The 15,911-nt window shown below is 42.4% G+C and overlaps 1 long non-coding RNA gene across 1 annotated transcript; it reads left to right on the top strand.

Annotated features, from left to right (window-relative positions):
* The first annotated feature begins 10,785 nt into the window (after window positions 1-10,785).
* On the top strand, window positions 10,786-12,368 carry LOC134445361 (uncharacterized). Its single transcript, XR_010034236.1, has 3 exons — window positions 10,786-11,044; window positions 11,345-11,531; window positions 12,060-12,368. It is a non-coding gene; the product is annotated as an uncharacterized LOC134445361 (long non-coding RNA).
* The last annotated feature ends 3,543 nt before the right edge of the window (window positions 12,369-15,911 follow it).

The following is a 15,911-nucleotide window of genomic DNA, read 5'->3' as shown; positions in this document are numbered from 1 at the left end:
ACAACTTTAATATGCTTCTTATTGAGCCACTCCTTCGTTGCTTTGACTGTATGTTGTGTATTATTGTCATGTTGGGAGATCCAAAAGTGGCCCACCCTTCAGTGTAGTGGTGGAGGGAAGGACGTTTGCACTCAGGATTGCACATTACATGTCTCCCTCCATCCATTCATTGACGATGTGAAGTTGTCCTGTGCCTTGGCCAGACAAACACCCTCAAACCATAATGACATCACTTTCGTGCATGATGGTGAGGAGGGTGTTCTTGGGATCATAGACAGCAGTACTCTTTCTCAAAACACATTGAATTGTAATAATTCCAAACAGCTTGATNTTGGTTTCATCTGACTACAGCACATCCTTATCATATCCTAAACCAGTCTGATGTCCGTTGGCAAACCTCAAGTGGGACTGCGCAGGTTCCTTCTGAAGTAGAGGTACCATGTGTGCACTACAGGATTTTAAACCTCTGTGGCATTAAGTGCTACCAGTAGTTTTCTCAGTGATTTTGGTCCCAGTAGCTTTGAGATCATTGCCTAGTTCATCCCGTACAGGTCTAGGGTGATTTATTTCTGTTCTCATGATTATCAAATCCCTACAAAAGGTCATATCTTGTATAGAACCCCAGACAGGCTGATGGATAGTCATTTTGTATTCCTCACATTTTGGAAGAAATGCATCAACAGCTGGGTCATTAATACCCAGTCTCTTTCTTGTGGCTTTGCAGCCCATTTAATCTTTGTTCGGGTCTAAAATCGTGTCCCTGATATCATTTGACCACTCTTTGGTCTTTCCCATGCTGGTGAGGTTGGAGTGTGACTGATTCACTCATACTATGGACTGATTCTGCTGATTCAATGTGTCTTTTATGCATGTTAGTATGTACAGGTGTCTTTAATTCAGATGACAAGTTGATCGGAAGTGCCCATCTGGTCTGTGGGCCCGGAACTGTAATCAGTTGGCAGGGGATCAAATACTTATTTTGCTCGATGAAATGGAAATAAATTAATATATATTATCTTCAGTTAATTTCTGGATTTTCTTTTTGATATTCTGTCTCTCCATATTAGATTACATATTATCATAATATTTATTGACTGATCATGTCTTTGTTAGTAGGCAAACCAACAAAATCAGCAAGGGATCAAATACATATTTGACTCACTGTATATGTGGATTACACCTTGGAATTTGGGACCATGATTGTGGAAACGCGTGGATTACAGTCAGAGGTTGGGATACATTCTGGGATACATTCTGCGGTCAAGACAACGCAAGGTAAGGGCACCAAGATATTGGTCCCCTATAATTGACACAGTTGTCAACCACGGAGTAACGTAGGTGGTTGTTAACTTGTTCAGTGATCCTTGGTCGCTACAGTAGCCTATTCGTGTTTGCTGCTATATTAGGCTACTAACAACACAAACATTTGGATTGTATTGTCAAGTGCGTGATGGATGCAATATGAAAAAAAAATCGTCGGGGAGACCCCCATTTGATTACATTATTCTTGCTTACCAATATCACATCCCCTCAAACCCCCACTGTGCCTGCTCATTCGTTTCTCAGCCTTGAGTTTCTGGACTGTAGGCCTATTGTTTTATGGGTCAATATTTCGTTTTGAACAAATGCAGCACCCTTGGTTAGATTTTAAAAGTGCATGGAAAGATTAGACCATTCCTTATTTGTGCAATGATCATGATTTCCGTGGTAGGGTCAGAAAACCTGATTGGGCCATATACTTTCATGTGAGAGGTTAAACAACTGAACATTCAATTAGCCTAGGGCCTACTTCATGAGAAATTATGAGCCTACTGAATGGAATGGGCTTTATTTGCCCAGGTCTTTCTTCATAAAGTTTCATAAAATGAACTGTAGGGACTAGTTATCATAATAACTAGATTGCATTTCCTCACAGAAAATGCTGGTGTACACATTTATGCTGGCTTTTTATGCATTCATTGCCCTTCATGCATGTGTTGCCCTAGTCACAACACTGTCTATAAGGTGACTTGTTTGTTCCTAGGTTTCCATGGATTCTGTGACATTATGTTGTAATGGTAGGCTATGTGACAATGACTGAAGTGCCATCCAAAAATGGTCTGGCCCATCCGAAACAGAAATTCTTGTGCCGTGGCTGCCCCGTCAGGTGCCCCCACCCGAAAAAAACATCCCTAGGGCCCCGACAACCCCTTTGCCTAGGGCCCCCAAAATCCTAGAAACGGGCCTGTGTGTGTGTGTGTGTGTGTGTGTGTGTGTGTGTGTGTGTGTGTGTGTGTGTGTGTGTGTGTGCGTGTGTGGACTGTCTAATCAATCACTGCATTATGGCACTCTCATGACCACTTTCTTTTCACAAGCAAAGACTGAAACCCGGAAACCTCTTGTCGTGTGTGTGTGTGTGTGTGTGTGTGTGTGTGTGTGTGTGTGTGTGTGTGTGTGTGTGTGTGTGTGTGTGTGTGTATTGTCCAATATACTTGTACATGTACTAGACAGTGACGTGTGAGAAATTTTCCCCACTACTCTCTACACTGTACTCTGTACACTGCCGGCATTATGATAATGTTACCCGTTGTCTTCATGCACTTCACCAGGATCTATGTTCTATTTATGTCTTCTTTCTCTTCTACATCACAATACTACTGTATATCATAGATGTACATCTGTCAACACATAGATGTACATCTGGTCATGTTAATCTTGTCTACCTCAACTCACAGAGTGTTTGCACATTTGTCCACCCCAACCCACAGAATATGTTTTTGCAAAACTGCCCTTTTTCTGCTGTCTTTATTTTTTCCCTCCCTGACTATTATCTGTGTTACATTGATCCCCAGTTTTGCTCAATTGCCTTTTTCCTTCCCTGCCTGACAATTACCTGTGTTACATGTGTCTTGAAGTTCATGTGGGCATGATGTGTATTTATGTAAGCTATTTGACACCTGAATTTCCCCTCAGGGATCAATAAAATTACTCTACCCTACTCTACTAAGACAACTTGGAAACATGAGACGTCTCTCATGTTACTCATCTGTAATAAGCAATTGTTTAATGACACCATGATTTTTTACTTTTCCCTTCTTCAAAGTCTTCAATGGTGAATTAGCTTAATTTCAGTGAAGTGAAAAACGTAATTTTCATCTCACAGTCTAGATTATTCAAGTAAATTGAAGAATGTATCCTGATGCTGAAAACAGCAGCACTTCAGCTGGGGCACACTGCTGAATTTTGGGACCTCTAGCTCTGCATAAAGTCTGTTTGTTTCCAGCTGCAAGCTTACAATAATAATTTACATCAGCCGCACAGTGAATAAATAAATCAGGTCATCTTTGTCCAAAAAACACTTGTGTATCAGAAACTGTCCAAAACAAAAGGCATTTCCAAATGTGTTTCATAGCAACATACTATGTACATAGCAACAGGTATGTGAATAATTGATGCATTGCTGATAGTGCTGCACCGCTGAAACAAGGTCCGCAAACCTATGTGTAATCAGTGTTGCAAAAAAAAGATCAGCCGAAGTCGCTATTGGCTTGCTGAAAAGTCGTTGCGTATGTCGTCACAGCGTCATGCACGGCACGCTGATCTGCAGAAAATGTGCCCACATTTCTGCATTCATAATATAGGCTAAATGGGCAGTGCTAGCCATATTTAGGAGATCAGAGCTAATCTGCAGCTCTGCTAAACCATGGGAAACGCTTCTGACAGTGGCTTCTGAAAAGCAATGGTAGTGTCACTGAAAACGCACGTTTTAAAAAGTCGCCTCTAGATTAAATTTTTAGTTGCCAGGGACGGCAAAAAGTCGCTAAATCTAGTGACAAAGTCGCTAATTTGGCAACACTGCAAAAAGCAGTCCAATGGACCAACCGACATAGCGATGCATGGAAGCTCAGCATGCAACTTGGAAGCAACTGGAGGGCCAATCAGAGTTGCAATCCTCAAGATGACTTATGCGGGAGAGGGAGAGAGAGAAACTGGGCTCATGCAAAAAAGAGCAATACTTTTCCACAGAATCAGATAATCCATTTCTTTTAAAGGCAACTACTGTGGATAAACGTGATTCCACTCAACCCTGTAACGACATTTGGCTATTAGGGCAAAAGGAGAGGGGGTGTTGAGGTTGGTATACTGGAGCCGTTTTGTGCGTTATTTCCAAGAACTGCACTGCCCAAACTCTGGGAAGGGCTGGCTGACGCAGGCGCGGGGTGATGATGTCATAATAGAATCACTAGGGACCAGAGAGCAGATGGAGAGTGAGGTAGGGAGGGGAGCCGCAAGAACTGTACTGGAGACTGGAGACGGACACACACACACACACACACACACACACACACACACACACACACACACACACACACACACACACACACACACACATTTTGTGTACTTTATTTGATTCCACATTACAAGTTAATATCAATGGGAACCAAATATGATGAATGATCCAACAACTATTTTGACCAACAAACACATCTCATTATGGGAATGCATCATTAAGGAATGGATACAGGAAACATTTTCTTTTCCTTCCACATGAACATGCTCCCCACACACACACACACACACACACACACACACACACACACACACACACACACACACACACACACACACACACACCCCTCTCTACCTTTCTCTCCTTCTCCCCAACACAAACACGCTCGGTCTCTGGCATGGTGGTATTGAAAGGATAAACTCACATAGGGTGGTCATGATACCAGTAAAGCCTTTGCCTAGCTCTGCTTATCTCTGACTGTACGACTATGTCTCATTCTGCCTGTAGGCCGTGGACTCCTCTCACATTTTTCCTCTGCCTCTACCAATGTTGATTCAATTCAATACAGCTTTCCAACTCACACACGTTTGCTGTGGAATGCGGGCTGCGGTGCTCTGGAATGCCATTTTGTAGAACTCCAATGACAGAGTGACATGTTCATCATAATCGGTCTCTCTTTACGCTAGCACTGCCTTACTGTACAATGATGAAGCCGCTGGTGGTGCCATTCTTTGCTTGCGCTCTCTTTCTCTCTTCTCTCTTCTCTCTCTCTCTCTCTCTCTCTCTCTCTCTCTCTCTCTCTCTCTCTCTCTCTCTCTCTCTCTCCTTGTGCAGCAGCAACAGCAAACTCATCAGTAACACATTGACACTTTGAGATAACCAGGAAGTGAGCTCAGCAATCAAGAGGACCCCACCCCCCAGAAGTTATTGTATCAGCATCCATCTCATCTGAGTGGGGACACTAGACAGCAAGTATTCAACCCTTAACAATCCTGATGGGGCTGGAAAAAATACAGCCCCCTTGAGGGGGGTCCCTCTCTTCAGCCAAAGGTGCTGGATAAATCTTGGTAAAGAGGCTCTTGGCTCTATGACCGACCCTGCTCTGCCTCTGGAGCCTTGAGTCGCGGCACAGGAGAGCAGAGGTCAACCTGCTCGTCTTCGAACCCTGGTTCTCTGGGAAAGTGTGAATTCTATTGCCCTTCGCCGTACGGGTGACTCCCTCTTCCCTTTGCTATAGTTTGTGTCATAAGTTGGATAGATTGCCATGAAGGCAGGAGGCGCACATTCCAGTGCGAGCCATAGACAGGTATTCCCCTAATGGAGTGAATATGTCATGAAGACTTGAGGGCAAGAATATAGATTATTGACTTGTATTGACATTGTAATTGTACATGGGATTAATTCATGTTGCATATATCTCTTTAGCAGAGGCTCCCGTCTTCTCCCTGAAGTCTGTGGAAGGTGCACATATCCTTTTCATTTCAAGTCAAAGGACACAAAAATACAGAACTTAATTAGCATTGATAATGTCATTATTGAAGAATCATACATGTGCAATCCCCCAACCAGTATTCCTTATCAAGGGTATAAACAGAACTGTCGTGCTGTAGAGAATGATAGTCCCTCAAGTTGAGGAGATGTCTGAAAGATTTTACATAAGTCACATGTTGAGTCAGAATTCTGGCAAAAACTACAATGAATTGATGCATTCATGACGTGTCCCCTCAGCCAACCAAACCCAGCACTTAATCATAGAATTATGACTAGAGTTATTCCTAATGTAATTACAGAGGGCAAAACACTGAAAAATTAACTGCGAGCAAGACATCTACAACTTACAAAATGTAGAGTAGAGATAGATTGTGTGGCCCAAATTCATGAATTATGATAATTATAGCACACAGTCACTTACTGGATCATCATATCAATAGAGAGTCAGACTGAGCCTTAGCTGGGCAGGACAATGGTTTGTGAAGATAATGGGATGTGAAAAAAAGTTTGCACCTCTATGTGTTGCCATAAACTTTCATGTCTTTCAAAGGGCGCATTCAGGCTGACTGAGAACCGTACCGGTGCCCGTTCCCGCACCTAATCGCGAACCGGTCGTCGTGTTCACGCCACAGATATTAACGTTCGTGAACCAGAAAGTTGTTTCGCAATGTGAACCGCAAAATACTTGTTTTTTTCTCGGCGAACCGTGACGACAACGTGGACGTCAGCAGGTTCATCTGGGTAACACAGTCACGTCACAGGCAGATGAGCACTTTAATGCCAAACGCATCTGGTACGGGCACTGGCACCGGCTCCGATATGGTCAGCCTGAAAACCCTAAAAGTCATATTCAATCTCTCTGCAGTATGTACTTGGAACTTGTCCGGCTTCCTTTACATTTTGACCATTCTAACGGAACCACTCCAGCGAGTGATTGACAGATTGCTTTGTGTCCACTATTCCCAGTCCCAATCATAACCCAACCCCATCAATGCTCACTTGTTTCAGCGCTGCATTGCACAGTCTAGTGCTGCTGCCGATGTTGATGTTATTGCTCCTCTGCTGTGTCTGAGACGGTGATCTCAGTCTGACACACAGGCCTCTCTTCTTGAAAGCCTCACCTCAACATCCCCAAAACAGCATGTTTTAGCCTCTCTTTTCTCTCTCTCTCTCTCTCTCTCTCTCTCTCTCTCTTTCTCTCTCTCTCTCCCTCCATCTCTCTCTCTCTCTCTCTCTCATAGGAACCAAGCGACTCCATGAAAGGGAAATGAAGTCAACCAGCACAGACACACAGACAGGGTGGGAAACTGCTTGAGTCATTTAAGAGGCTTGTGTGTTTTTTTTTCTTAATTCAATGATTTAATAGTTACTGACACATTTTTATAAATTTCTACCTGAACTTTAACAGTCTAAGCGTTCGGCTGTTCCCAGTGGGGGACTTGATCCCGGCGGTGCGTGAATAGATTGCTCATTAAATTGTTAATGGGATGATGTCAGAGACTTAAGGCTTTCAGTGCTGCTGCTTTCATTTCTCGTTCAGGTTCTTTTGAAGTAAGAATTTCAGAATTGAGGTAGACCCAGTCAGCGATAGAAATTCTCCTCACCAGAATAGATGTCCAGTGTCAAGAATTTTACAGATATTTTCAATAATCAGTGTCTTTGTGTGTACATATAATACTGTGTGATATTTTAGGACAAACCCTTGACTTGATTTTGGGGAGAGAAAAAAAAAGGAGCCGCCCATATCTTGCTCATGTTCATGTCTTTTTTTCCACAGATGTTTTAGGCTTGCCGTTCTGTGGGTGGAGTGGTACGAAGGTGAGGTCACTGGTCTAACGGCGAGAGCCATCAAATCGGTTGGAGTTCCAAGTCAGGGGTGGAATGATCAACTCCTATGACATCATTTCCTGTCCACTTTACTGGCCATCTGGCAGAAAAGGTGTGCACAACTGCACCACAAGTCAATAGCATGTATACTATTTATAAATTGTGGTCTTTGTGACGTTGCCAGCAGCGGTTCTCCCCTTTTACGGGCCCTAGGTGAAAAATAGACATGGGAACCTCTTGTGTTATCTTAACTCATATTATCCATGATGGTGCTTACTGTTGGGAGACTACAGAGGGCAGATTTGTTGGGGCCCTAGGCATTTGCCTTATCTGCTTATTTGTAAAACTGCTAACTGTTTGCTAGCTCTGGACAACGGGAATTATTTCTTCCTATTTTGCAATGATTCTGTTAGGATCACGCCTGTCTAGTTTTTAATTATGTTATCATTGATATATGAGATTAATTATTGCAAAATCTACCATGACGCTGTGCCACGTAGGCACTCAACCAGCATCTCAGACGTAAGAAATGCTTCCAAACTTAATGTGCATTCCTAAACATTCTGGGGGAAGGCGCCATAGATTTGCCCAATTAGCCGACTGTGTGATTCAGAGTGGAGTCCTGATGTACAATATGAACAATAGCAGTGGCTAGTCAGTGGTGGGTCTCCAGGGCCTCTAGACTACATCAAAACAGAAAAAAATTACTCATCAACGTCTGAGTTCATGACATGTATTCCTCGTCTCTGCTAATTGATACAAGCTGAGAAGTGCTGTTTGACAGTCCAGCTGATGCTCACAGTGGCTTAGCGTTGCTATGGTTTCAGAGATATTATCAGAGTGTGCACCATGGTTGGGCCTTTTAGAACATCAGCAGCATGAATCACATACAGGTAGGGCCTACCTGATCTCCACATATACTATGTGCTGTGAACAATGTCCATGAGGAACGCAAACACATACCGCACTCACACGTGCACACACACACACACACACACACACACACACACACACACACACACACACACACACACACACACACACACACACACACACACACACATTGCTACTTCTATGATACTTCTATGATTCTGTCATGATGTATTACTGATATTTAAGATATATCTGCAACAGTTTTTTACAACAGTGTTTTACTTACAATTTTAGCTCAATAGTAATAATAATAAGCGAAAGTGTAGAGTATTCACATGCAGTGTAGCACAGCAACAACTGCAGTACTAGGCACATTTTGCAAAGTTCTTTTAACCCAAGCTTGATAGAAATATGACAACTGAGAGAGTGGAGTTCGGGTAACTGTTTGAACCGTTTGGGGACCAGCTGATGTTTAGAGAGGATTTGCGTTGCCATGGTTTGGGCGATGTTATCAGAGTTTGGATCATGGCGGGATCATCTTGGACATTAGCAGCAGTAATCACTCACAAATCACCTACGTACCTGGTTACCATAGCAGTGGAGCCAAACCCAGCAAAAGTAGCACACACGTACGCATGTACAATCTGTCAACCCCCCAAGGCCCGCTTTTGGAGAAATGCTAAGCATCACACTTTTATTCTTTCAATTTCATTCACACTTTTTTTATTCACACTTTCATTACACTTTTATTCATCACATATTTATTATTTTATTCATGCAGATACACCCCCTCACACACACACACACACACACACACACACACACACACACACATACACACACACGCACACGCACACACACACACACACACACACACACACACACACACACACACACACACACACACACAGTACAGGAGTTTTAATTACAAATGAATATGAATATGTATGGACTTGACGATACACAATCATCTGGTTCTTTATTTGGCCCGTTTAGTGTTTAGTATGCCCCATTTTAATAACCTATGTCATCACTATGACATCACTACTGTACTTACTTCAATGTTGACTCATTGTCCTGTGAGCTAGAGCTTAGCGGAAACATCTGTCTTTGTAAACGGCACAGGGCAAATGAAACCACATGTAAAGAATTTTTGTTTCTTTTGTTGTTCATGTCAATAGTTCTTCTTTCACAGCGATAACAAATAGAAATCATTTACAGCACAAAGTCAGTCATTTAACCCTAAAGAATTTTAGAATCTGTCTTGAACAGTAAATTATATGTCTAATACACAAGTCTGGTAACGTGAAATAGATATTGTTTAACTAGTAGTGTTTAGATTGCCCACCCATGTCTCATCATGTTATTTCAATTTTGTTAAACATGTTTTTACTGTGGAAACCAAAGAACGTCATTGTAGAAGATTTATGACCCGAATAGTCACAATGTCATGTCTTCAGTAATTGTTTGTGTTAAAGACAGTATTTGGTTTGTGAAATAGGGTATGAATGTATCAGGTCTTTTTTTCCTGGTATGCTACTGCCCCGGGACTGCACATACAGGCAGACATAAAAGTGACACAGAAAAGAAGGCCTCCTGGAGGTTTTTCAGGAGCTACCATTGTCACTTTAGAGAACAAAGTCACAGTCTTCACAATATCAATGGGAAACGCTCTGGGACCCATTGCTCAACAACATTGCTCGGTAACATTGCCCAAAAAGTTGCCCCGTGTATCATGGCCTTTAGAACTTCCACACACTGCACAGGATGAGTAATTATTCAATTAGACATTTAGTTGGGACACTAAAGAACAGAACAGATAACAGTATGGGAAACATGACAAAGAAAAACACTACGTTACATTTAGCAGACTTACAAAGAAGGTATTCGAGCCAGTACAGAGTGTGGGGTCAATACAGAGTAAAGCAGTGTACAAGTAATGAAGAAAAGATAGAGAGCAATAATATATACATTGTGCAGAACCTATTAAGTGTATAGTGCGAGTTAGTGTCCAGGATTAGAGATGAGTAGAGTTTCAAGATCAAGTGGCTAGAGAATCACTGGACTGTGAAGCAAGAGTGACATGAGCGATAGAAGCAACAGAGTATGCCCGCTAAAAGCAGAGTGAAAGCATTCCAATATTGCAATTGGCAGTTTCGATCGTTGCCAAACTGCATCATAGCTAATTTGCATAATATTTGCTAAAGTCCAACAACAAACCGCTAGTCGCTCAAATCGCGTCTAGTCGCCCAAATCGCTTTTGTCCCTTCTGTCACCAATGACTCAATACAAAGTCAATTACTTCCGTTGAAGATGTCGCTCAAGTCCTGTCTGATTTATATGTGCCATTAGTTTTGTTCAGCTCACTCAGAGGAGATGAGTCTTCACAAGAATCTGGAAGGTTGAGAGGGATGTTTGTGCTCCTATAGCAACTGCTAGCAATGACAGAAAACCATTTGGACTGGGATCCCCTTGTGTGAGTAGGACAAGGCTAAGCGGTTGGTACTAGAGGAACAAGCAAAGTAAACACAGTGTCCATCTCCATGGTGACCATTTCTGGGATATGATGTTGTGATGAAAATGGTAACTACTACTACGCAGATATACAGTATGACATCACACAGAGTCTTTAGTAATAGTCATTGCCATTCTGGTAACAACAAACCTGTCTTGTCTTAGCGAATTGAGTGAGTTCCCTGCTGTGTACATACAGATATATATTAACCAATCAATCTGCAGTTTAGTTAGCCAAGTCATTTCACTGCTAGGTGGTTAGTCAATGAGTAAATGGCAAATGAGTAAAATTAGTGTCATGGTGTAGTGCAAAAACTGCTCTTAGGAAGTGTCCTCACATGTTAATGTTATATCAAACTTTGTGTACAGCCTCTGTCCTCTACTCCAATCCTGTGAAGCGTGTCCAGTTATATCAGCGGCAGTGTTCGGCCCCTGTGAAGCGTGTCCGGTTATATCAGCGGCTGTGTTCGACCCCTCGTTTTCCCTCTGTGCGGCCTCTCCTCCATAATGACAGCTTGCGAAACCAGAAGGTGGTGTGGCATTAAATCTTCGACGGGTGAGCAGCAAGCGGTTGCAGTTTTTTTTTGCGGACCCGTGGCAGCAGCAGATCCGTGGCTTCAAACGGCCACCTCTAAATACCTGACGCAGCACACACTGTCCCGGCAGGCTTCACACAGGCCTCCACACATAGTGTTGCCAGATGTGTCTGACCAAATCCCGCCTAAAAGGTTCTCAAAAACCGCCAAAATGCGCTAAATTCCGCCCAAATTCAACAAATTACATTGACTTCTATGGGCCCAAAACGGCTGAAAAAAAACGCCAAATGGCCAATTTTTCCCGTTTTTACCCGCAGACGCTAATCCCAAGTAGCCCAATTGGGCGGGCACCTGCCCTATCTGGCAACACTGTCCACACACCTGGTACAGCAAGAGGCCGGCCACCGCTGCTCACTTTTCTCTGCATTGCTCTGCTTCTGCTAAACTTTTTTTTCTCCTCCACTCTTCTTTTCTTTTCTCTTCTCTTCACTACGCTTCTCCTCTTCTTGTTCTTGTTCTTCTCCTCTCATCATGCCTCTCACCCTCAGGCAGTATGGTCTGCTTTGGATGCTCTCTGAAATGACACCTCGTCCACTCCAACTTCAAGGAGAGTCGCTTCAGCATGAGTTAAAGAGCAAAGATGAACAATATGATGGATGTGCACTTGCTGGATGTGCGCTTACTTTTAAAACACACAAGGACATTGTCAAACATGACTACAGGTGTGTATAGCTTTATTGGTGATGACAGAGATACGTTTTATTAGTACAGGCCTTGAAAATAAGTAAATTAAAATATGGCTGTTGTAAAGATGCTTTTTATTTTCACAATTATGTTTATACTAATATTTTGTTGGATGTAACTTCACACATATTCATAATTTTTGTGTAAAATTTGTGTAATGATTTTTCATGATTTTCTTGGTTGGTTTACTTGTATTCCTGTGAAATAACATTTACTACATATTAAGAAATTAGAAGAAGTGTTGTTCAAAAAAGGAACTGTGTGGTGTTGCCTTGGTATATTTCTTAAGGACCACCCACATTTTCACTCATTACAGTGTCAACACCCTGAACAAGAAAACAACAAACACACACACACACACACACACACACACACACACACACACACACACACACACACACACACACACACACACACACACACACACACACACAGTCTTAGTGTGTTAGTGTTACCCATTTCCATATGTGTAAACAAAGTTACAGAGTTATACTCCCTATTTCTTCCTCTGCCCCCCCCCCTCTCCCTCTCTCTCTCACACACACACACACACACACACACACACACACACACACACACACAGACACACACACGCGCGCACACACACACACACACACACACACACACACACACACACACACACACACACACACACACACACACACACACACACACAGGTCGAACACTGACTAATGGGGAAGCTCTGTGTCATCAGTTATTAATCAAAGGCAAATGTGTTTATTCCATGTTGTCTCCTCCCTGCACAATGACCAGCAGGGGAGACATGTTAGCTACAGTCAGACGCTTACAATGCCAAGGCCATGCCTGACCAAACCCACTGCGTAAACACAGCAGAAGACCAGGGGCAGAACAATTGCACAAAGAGCCCCCAGGGCACAACGCTGATGTAGGGCACCCGGTATGGCCTGCCAAGGTGGATCACACTTGGTTATTCTTTTTTAATATTTTTGTATTTTTTACATAACCGCAGACAAGAAAAGTAGAGAAACACTTTGGCTGTTGCCTTCGTCAGTGTCTCCTGACTATAGGGCCTAAAATAGGGCCCCTACCACCAGTACGCAAGGGCCCTATACCTAGGGGCAAGACCCTCCCACCCCCCCACCCCCCTACACACACACACACACACACACACACACACACACACACACACACACACACACACAGAAATGCTATATGTGTGTATAAGCAGATACACGTGTGCTTACACACACACACACTCAGGCACGCACGCACACACACACACACACACACACACACACACACACACACACACACACACACACACACACACACACATAGGCACACAAGCACACACAAGCAAAGCGTGTCAGAGAGAGACTTTAAGTCACGTGTTCAATAACTGAACAATTCATTATTGCAGCTTGCAATTTGTAGATACCGGTATGCTAATTGTTGTGTATTTATCTATATCTGTGCATGTTTGCTGCTAAAGAAGATTGGGTTACTTACAGTACTATGAAGGACCACCCACATTTCCACACGTCACAATGTCAACACTCCAGAAAAGAAAAACACAAACACGCACACTACCTCATGTCACAACTAAATAGAGGAGCCCACACGCTTGCACGCATGCATGCACGCGTGTGCGCGTACGCACACACACACTCACACACACACACACACACACACACACACACACACACACACACACACACACACACAGGAGAGAGTGTGAGAGAGAACACATACAACACACACGTTCACTTCCAAATGTTATAAGTGACAGTGAAAAACACAAGTGTTATAAGTGACAGAGAAAAAACATGACACCATAACAGATGCACATGTAATGCATGCTGATACACACATGCATGCACATACGCACACATACTGTACACACACACACACACACACACACACACACACACACACACACACACACACACAAATACAGCGTTGTCAGCATGCAGACAGCAATGTCAACGCCTGTCTTGAATGGCTGCTCCCCCTGCGAGTCCCATGGGCGTTCTCCAAATGTCAAATCACAGCTGTGAGTGCTTAACAATATCATTCCCGCTGTGAGAAGCTTCTCTCCGCCTCCCCATCATCATGCCATCGTACTGTACATTACAGTAATGAGGTGTTATCAACTCATTTTAATGAATTATAGAACACTGTACATGACAATGATGATCAAGGAAAGATTACAGCACGGGCCTACCAGGCCCATGGCCAGGGGCCCAAGAGCCAAGGGGGCCCTGTAGCCCAAGCCTCCGTGCTACAAGAAACATTTCATTATTGCTATGAATTCATGTAAATTGGGCCACTTTTTTCGTGTATAAGAGTGATTCTATGATTCACCTTATCAGTATTTTTTTTAACTAAATGACCTAGATGTTTACATAGTGTATATATGTAAGTTTCCAAACAAACAAATTGCCAAGCTTAATCTTAAATCATTTGATAAATACTCTAATGAAAGCGAACATTTGCTTGATTATTTTGTCAACAGTGTTATGGACAAATACTATGTCATTTCAAACATATATAAAAAATACTACAGAGTTGAAACAACATACGTTTGAAAGTGCTTATGTCCCTTAGCAATAATGTTGTCATTAATCTGTGCAACTGATATAGAAAATGTGATTGTTGAGCTTCATAAGTAGGATTTTATGATTCACTTTGATACAGACTGACACATTTTTCATTATAAATCCCTGTAACGTCTGATTTGAATTTAGTCACCCTCCTTACACAAGACTTCCTTCTCCAGAGACAATCCCTAGTGACTGTTCATAGGATTTTTCCAACACATAAGGGATCAATAGCACAAAAACACTTTCAAAACAGTCAACCGTGTTACTCAACTGTGTTACGGTCAACAGTTCAGGGGAACAGGTCGGCACTTTTTTAGGAGAAAAAACAGAGCAGACAAACCCATCTCCCTAGATAACAAATTATCTTGTTTGTTTGTCTGTCAATATGGAGATAAATTGGCAAAAACATACTCCTCTTCAACTGTCATATCTAATTGTAACACCATTGACGGTAACACAGCTTGACATTTCAGCCATTTTTATGGTGTTGTGCTAACTGAGGACTTCAAAAGTTCCACCACAACACCTTAATCAATGAATGTATTTGTATGCTTTATCTGTGTTTTTCTACATGTGATTTCTAATTCAGATTCTTATGAATATGATGATAACACAGTTGACAGGCAATTTTCCCGCTATGAGAGCATGAAAAAGAATGGATTAAATTATGGAAGGATGGAGCTCAAAACTTAACAAAAAGTCTTCCCATATCCTGCCAAAGAGGTTATGACATCACGTGATGTTATTCGTATGACCTAAGACCAAACCATTACTGATTTATGGAGGAGGTTTCAGACCGTGACACGGTAAACACAGTTTTCGTGGACACACACAAAATGGCAAATTTCATGTATAATGGAAAGGACAGTGGTCTTTCTGACAGTTTTGTCATATTGTGATGATTACTGTGAATCAACATTTGCAATCGTCTTGGGCAAAACAAGTTTCTTTACATGCTAATATGAAAACTGAATCTGACATTTGGAAAACAGGACGGCATGAAAACGCCCAAAACCAGTATTAAATATTCATTCTTGCTAAGGGAAATAATGCCATGTCTACACTTTCTGT

This window comes from Engraulis encrasicolus, chromosome 3, assembly GCF_034702125.1.
Source record: "Engraulis encrasicolus isolate BLACKSEA-1 chromosome 3, IST_EnEncr_1.0, whole genome shotgun sequence".
Taxonomy (NCBI): Eukaryota; Metazoa; Chordata; class Actinopteri; order Clupeiformes; family Engraulidae; genus Engraulis; species Engraulis encrasicolus.
This window is presented reverse-complemented; position numbering and strand designations above follow the sequence as displayed.